The sequence below is a fragment of the Ostrinia nubilalis genome, assembly GCF_963855985.1.
Source record: "Ostrinia nubilalis chromosome W unlocalized genomic scaffold, ilOstNubi1.1 SUPER_W_unloc_1, whole genome shotgun sequence".
Lineage (NCBI taxonomy): Eukaryota > Metazoa > Arthropoda > Insecta > Lepidoptera > Crambidae > Ostrinia > Ostrinia nubilalis.
In genome coordinates this window covers 581,525-587,624 of record NW_026973566.1, presented here as the reverse complement: position 1 = coordinate 587,624, position 6,100 = coordinate 581,525, and the positions used below count along the sequence as shown (strand labels likewise).

General features: G+C 41.2%; 1 long non-coding RNA gene across 1 annotated transcript; it reads left to right on the top strand.

The window, feature by feature from the left end:
• Positions 1-3,676: 3,676 nt before the first annotated feature.
• On the top strand, positions 3,677-4,698 carry LOC135087359 (uncharacterized). The gene is made up of 2 exons (XR_010260767.1): positions 3,677-3,905; positions 4,507-4,698. It is a non-coding gene; the product is annotated as an uncharacterized LOC135087359 (long non-coding RNA).
• The last annotated feature ends 1,402 nt before the right edge of the window (positions 4,699-6,100 follow it).

Below are 6,100 nucleotides of genomic sequence, written 5' to 3'. Positions count from 1 at the left end.
TGTTTATGAGTCCGTTTTTTATTGTAACTATCAGATCGTTTTTTAGACTTTTTACTTCGCTTAGTATACCGTTCACTGCTGGACGCTGATGAAGAAGTATCCATACTAGAGGATTCACGACGGTGACGATGTTTCGATAGATGACGCTTACGCGATCGAGAACGTCTATCTGACCCCATAGTTTAATGATTCGAATCCGGTTTAATTAAAATGCATTAAGTATAACTGATTGACACAGACAACTACAATAATGTAACACTGACTATTACGTATTACAATCATTGTGGATTTATCATCAATAAGTAAATTAATAACAACATCGTATAAAATCACACATACACAAAAAAAAAAAACACCATTACTCATAATATAATATCCATAACTAAAAATAAGTTCTGGTGTTCCTCAAGGAAGCATTCTTGGTCCAAACCTCTTCTCCATCTACGTCAACGACCTATTAGATCTATCTATTGCCAACACAACAATCATTTGCTATGCAGACGATACGGTCGTACTTTTCAGGGAGTCTTCTTGGGACAATACAAAAAAGCTGGCTGAAAATGGTATGTCAATTATAGCTGGGTGGCTTGATCGGAATCTACTAACGCTCAACACAAAGAAAACTACATTCTTGGCGTTCCATAAAACTAGAGCAAACTCTCCTTGTAATCTGTCATCAGTCGTCATCCACGAATGTCAATCACGAAGCCGTCCTCTTGCAACTGCGGCTGTATCCACTGCAAACGCCTGCAACTGTAAAAGTATTAGTAGGTCAGGCTGCGTTAAGTATCTGGGCATTCTTATAGATGAAAATCTCTCGTTCAAAAACCAAATCTCAATGTTATCCGGACGACTCAGAAAACTTTTGCATATTTTCAAGGCTCTTAGACGATGTGCCCCCGATCAAATTCTCCACATGGTATACACCTCTCTATGCCAATCCATCCTCATCTATTGTATAGGCTCCTGGGGCGGCTCCTGTAAAACCAGATTCATCGAGGTGGAAAGGTCGCAACGTGCCGTTCTTAGAGTGATGCTCAAAAAGCCGTACCGCTACCCTACGGACTTACTCTACGAAGAAACCAAGTTGCTTCGTGTCAGACAACTGTTTATATGGCGGGTTTGCTGTGCTCAGCATAAAAAAACCCTGAACTCGCCAGAATTAGATGCACTAATGAAAAAACGTGTGTTTCGAATACCGGTACCTACGGTCCACACCACGTTTGCCAAACGCCTTCCTCTGTTTTCACACCCCCATATTTACAATAAAGTAATCCGAAAATGCCCCCTAAAAGACCTATCCCTATATGAAGCCAAACGTAAAGTCAAACTTTGGTTATTGGACCTTAATTATGCAGATTCGGAACGAATCCTCCCACAATCTTGACATGCGATTAATCTTACACTCTCAAACACAACACTAACACTCACACACACACACACACACACACACACACACATAATTTGTTCATATATCACAATATTTATGATTCATAATCTTTAAAAAACCACAATAATAGTCACCTGATAAGGAATCGGAGCTGTATATTTAATGTAAAAATGTAATCTGTAATGCTCACTCAACACAACTACTTGCGACACAGGCCTGCGAGCCTAGTGCAGAAGCTGTGGTTTATTACATCACAGGAAATGATATTTGTGAATAAAGATTATTTATTATTATTATTATTATAATATAACAGTTTCCGCAACCCAGCATTCTTTTTTTTTTTTTTTTTTTTTCAAATCACAAAAAAAAATCCCTTTACTAATTGTTGTTTTGTAGAAATATTTACAATATAGTTTTAATTATTGACGATTACTAATTATACGGTAGTTTCACTTTCACTATCATAGAAATTCAGAGGTCACTAATTACGTCACTATAAGGTTATAAATATCACTGTACACGCGTATTTTGTCTTAATTGTTCACACATATTACAACACTGCAACCCAGACTTCGTAAAACACCAACCGTTTAGCAAATAATGTAAAAAAATGACTCACGGTTTTCTCCGTCAGGAATCAACTTTTTCAGGCTTCGATGGAAAACATCCCACTTCTGATTGAAAACTTAATCTTGCAGGACCAGAGTAAACCACTTTTATGCAGTAAGTATTTATTAAATATGATTACAAACTTTCAATCGATGCGCATCGAGTCAGGCGTAACGGCAGAATGGCGGACGGTGACTACGCCGTCCGTCAATACAACAACTTATAAATTTAACAACGTGAATTATTTAACTAAATCTACATTTATATAATTTTAAATTAATATTATAATTAATATAACAGTAATAGTATGTCATTTGCTTTCACAAGATTATGAAACGTGTGAAGTTTGCCTGCACCGACTCCAAAAGTATCAATAATGGTATACATAAATATTAATTCGTCCTAATAAATAAGTAATTACCTAGTAATTATTTTTCTACTTTTTAGTGTATGTTTTTTGGAGTCGGTTTTATTTTTTTTTAATAAAAATTAACTTATTTCTTGCTTTTTAGTTAACTTATTGTACCACGTATTACCACTGAAGGTAGGCAGTACATTGAGACCATATTCTTCATGTCAAGTGTAAAATAATATTCCCTACAAAATACAGGTTACCATATCGGCAACCTAAAAAGACCTTAAACCGTCAGCCCACCTTAAAAACATGAAAAAATACAACTGTTGGTCTATTTGTACCTATAATATTTAAAGAATTATCCTCCAACTCCTAAGCGTTAAGGAGTTGTACGTACCATGACCAGTTCATCATGATGAGATGATGACTATCTAATGCTAACACTTGAATAACTTTAGAAACTATACTTATCTATAAAATTAAAAGAATTACCCTCCAACTCCTAAACATTAAGGAGTTTTACCTTCTATCATCAGCTCATCAATATGATATGATGATTTCCAGGAGCAAATACTTGAACAACTTAAGAAAACGTTTGAAAAACGATATACGTGCCTATAAAATTTGGGGGTTGCCCTCGATTTCCCTAGGATCCCATCATCAGATCCTGACTTGGTGACAATGGGACCACCTCAGAAGTGTACCCTATCAAACAAAAAAAGAATTTTGAAAATCGGTCCACAATTGACGGAGTAATCGGTGAACATACATAGAAAAAAAAAAACATACATACAGTCGAACATATAACCTCCTCCTTTTTTGAAGTCGGTTAAAAATTCTAATCAAAGTCAAAGTCAAAGTCAAAATTTCTTTATTTGTTTGGACTAATAAATAGTTCTTACAAATCGTCATTTTGCTCTTAAGGAGCCTCTACATGTCTCATAATCTTTTTACCCTACCAGCGCTTCGAGACCAACATTTGGCAAGTGCTGAGAAGAAGCGCCGCAACAAACTCAGTCACCACTGTCTGCCGGTTAATATAAATAAATAGAAATAGTAGTAGTAGGTACATTCGATTCAGGAGCAGTTCACACCAATCTTAAAAGGGGGGTATGTAACCTTTTATTTTATTTTACATACAATAAAATGTTTCACTATTAAATATAGTATGGAAACTTAAAATAATAAAATTCTTAATTCTAAGTATGTACAATTTATTATTTACATAGAAAAATAATTAAACTAAAAGTCTTAATTCTAAGTTACTACTAATAACAAGTAAAATAATACAAAGTTGAAACACTTAACTAAATGGCCTAAAGATTGTTACTGACTACGACATATGCTCGCACGCAGCCGTAAAGTGAAAGTGTCTCGAAGGTCACGGCTCCTCGGCCTGCGCCCACTGGCCCGCTGGATGCGTTCTGAGTAAGACGCGTACCTCTAATTATTGCTACGTGAGCCTACCTATCTGCTGTCGTGCTATCGTGCTACCTAAAACGTGTTGTACATAATAATTATTTACCTTGTGAATCCCCCGTTAATTATCGGGTAAGTGTTGCAATGTATTTCTTGTAGTTGTAAGCTTCTAGCTGTAGTTCGTAATTTCATCATCAAAACACGCCGTGTCATGATCTTAACGTACTTCGTATTTTATATCCTTACATGTAAATTACAATACTTTGATCTTATAATTTAATTAAACGAGAAAAAGTGTTAATTGAAATATTTAAGTAGTTACTTGAGTGGGTAATGTAAATAGTAAAAATATGTACCCACATAATATTTTATGTCACAACTATGTACATAACATAGCGTAAATAGTTATTAATTAATCTTAGTCGCACACCTATATTTTACACTTAATAACTTCTCTTCGTTTGTGACATTTCGTACTAATTTAATTCTATTTCCTTCAACTGGCGGACTGACATATTCTGTCTGTTGCGAAATGTCACAAACTAATATCGTTAGCTTTTAATTGTTTTCTGCCCTATGTATTAGTTGATTATTGTGCCTCATCATTGATCACTATTTTTTGCAAATCATTATCATCTGCTCCCACCTACCGCTTCGCTTGCCGATCTTTGGATGTTGCAGTAAAAATAGGAAATCGGAATAGTTGTAAAATATTTTGTTTACACTATTACAGGGCCCATCTACCCGGTACCGGACGTCTATCAAGCCCCTTATTTCTGCCTGGCCTGGCCTACTGCCACATACAACGTCAAGACACCTACGCCTGGAGCTACGCGACGGAATTGCAGGACAGTGATAGTGACGGAACTGAGTTACACACATTCGGTCGTTTATTGTGAACCCACCTATTAAACCTAAGAACCTACTGTCTATCTTTTCTTTATTTTGTTCCCTCTCCTTTACTAGGAGTGTGACACCCGCTATGGCGTAAGAACCATAGAGGCGATCCGCCCAGTCCTGGATCAGTGGGTTCATCGGAGGCACGGCTCCCTTACTTATCGCCTGGTGCAGGTGCTGACCGGACACGGATGTTTCGGTTGGTACCTGCATCTGATAGGTAGGGAGCCCAGCCCCGTATGTCACGAGTGCGGCGCTGCGGAAGACACGGCCCAGCACACCCTTGAGGCGTGCCCGGCTTGGGTCCCGCAGCGCCGTATTCTGACTGCGATGATCGGTCCGGACCTCGCGCTCCCCAGCGTCGTAGTCGCGATGCTCCTGGGCGAGAGCGCGTGGGACGCCATGGTCTCCTTCTACGAAGAGGTGATGGTGCAAAAGAAGACCGCGGAACGGGCTAGGGAAGAGGATCCCGAAGCCCACGCGCTCCGGCGCAGACGGCCGGGAGGAAGAAGGAGGAGATTCGCTCGCCTCCTTCCGCCTCCCTAGGTGAGACCAACCCACCACCACCCATGGCCATGCCAACCTTGCGGTTATAACTGGCCGAACCGCGGGAGATGCGCGCGGAACTGCGCCTGCCGTAGCAGGTTGCACTCTGCCGCGCGCAACGCTTGACTCCCTACAAATTCTTTGATCTAATTCCTTGTCCCTATATATGCTACTCTCCCCGTTCTGGGGCTGCGACTGTCACAAAACGGGTGGCACCCTATGGCGCCGAACTGTCCGGTGCTATCCTCCTCACATGCCACTTGTACGCGAACGCCTTGAGCCGTTTGAAGTTCGCCTCTGACGCAACTAGATCGGGGTACCAAGCGGGGCCGTGCGTCTCCAGCACGACTCCCTGCAGCAGCTCCTCGCGTATGTCCCTATATAGGGGACAATCCCACAATATGTGGTGACGTTCCTCCTCGAGCTCACCGCAATCGCAGCTCGCACTGTCCCTCAACCCCATGTTGCACAGCCGCTTGTTAAAGCAGCCGTGCCCCGTAAGAACCTAGGAAGTCACATAATCTGGTTCGACCCAGCGCATGCTGAGTCTCCCAGACACGTCGGGGAAAAACTGGTAGAGCTCCCGACCCTTCGTCTCTCCCTCCCACCTGGTCTTTTTTTTTTAACCCACCACCACCCATGGCCATGCCAACCTTGCGGTTATAACTGGCCGAATCGCGGGAGATGCGCGCGGAACTGCGTCTGCCGTAGCAGGTTGCACTCTGCCGCGCGCAACGCTTGACTCCCTACAAATTCTTTGATCTACTTCCTTGTCCCTATGCGCTACTCTCCCCGTTCTGGGGCTGCGACTATCACGAACGACGGGTGGCACCCTATGGCGCCGAACTGTTCGGTGCTGTCCTCCTCACATGCCACTTGTACGC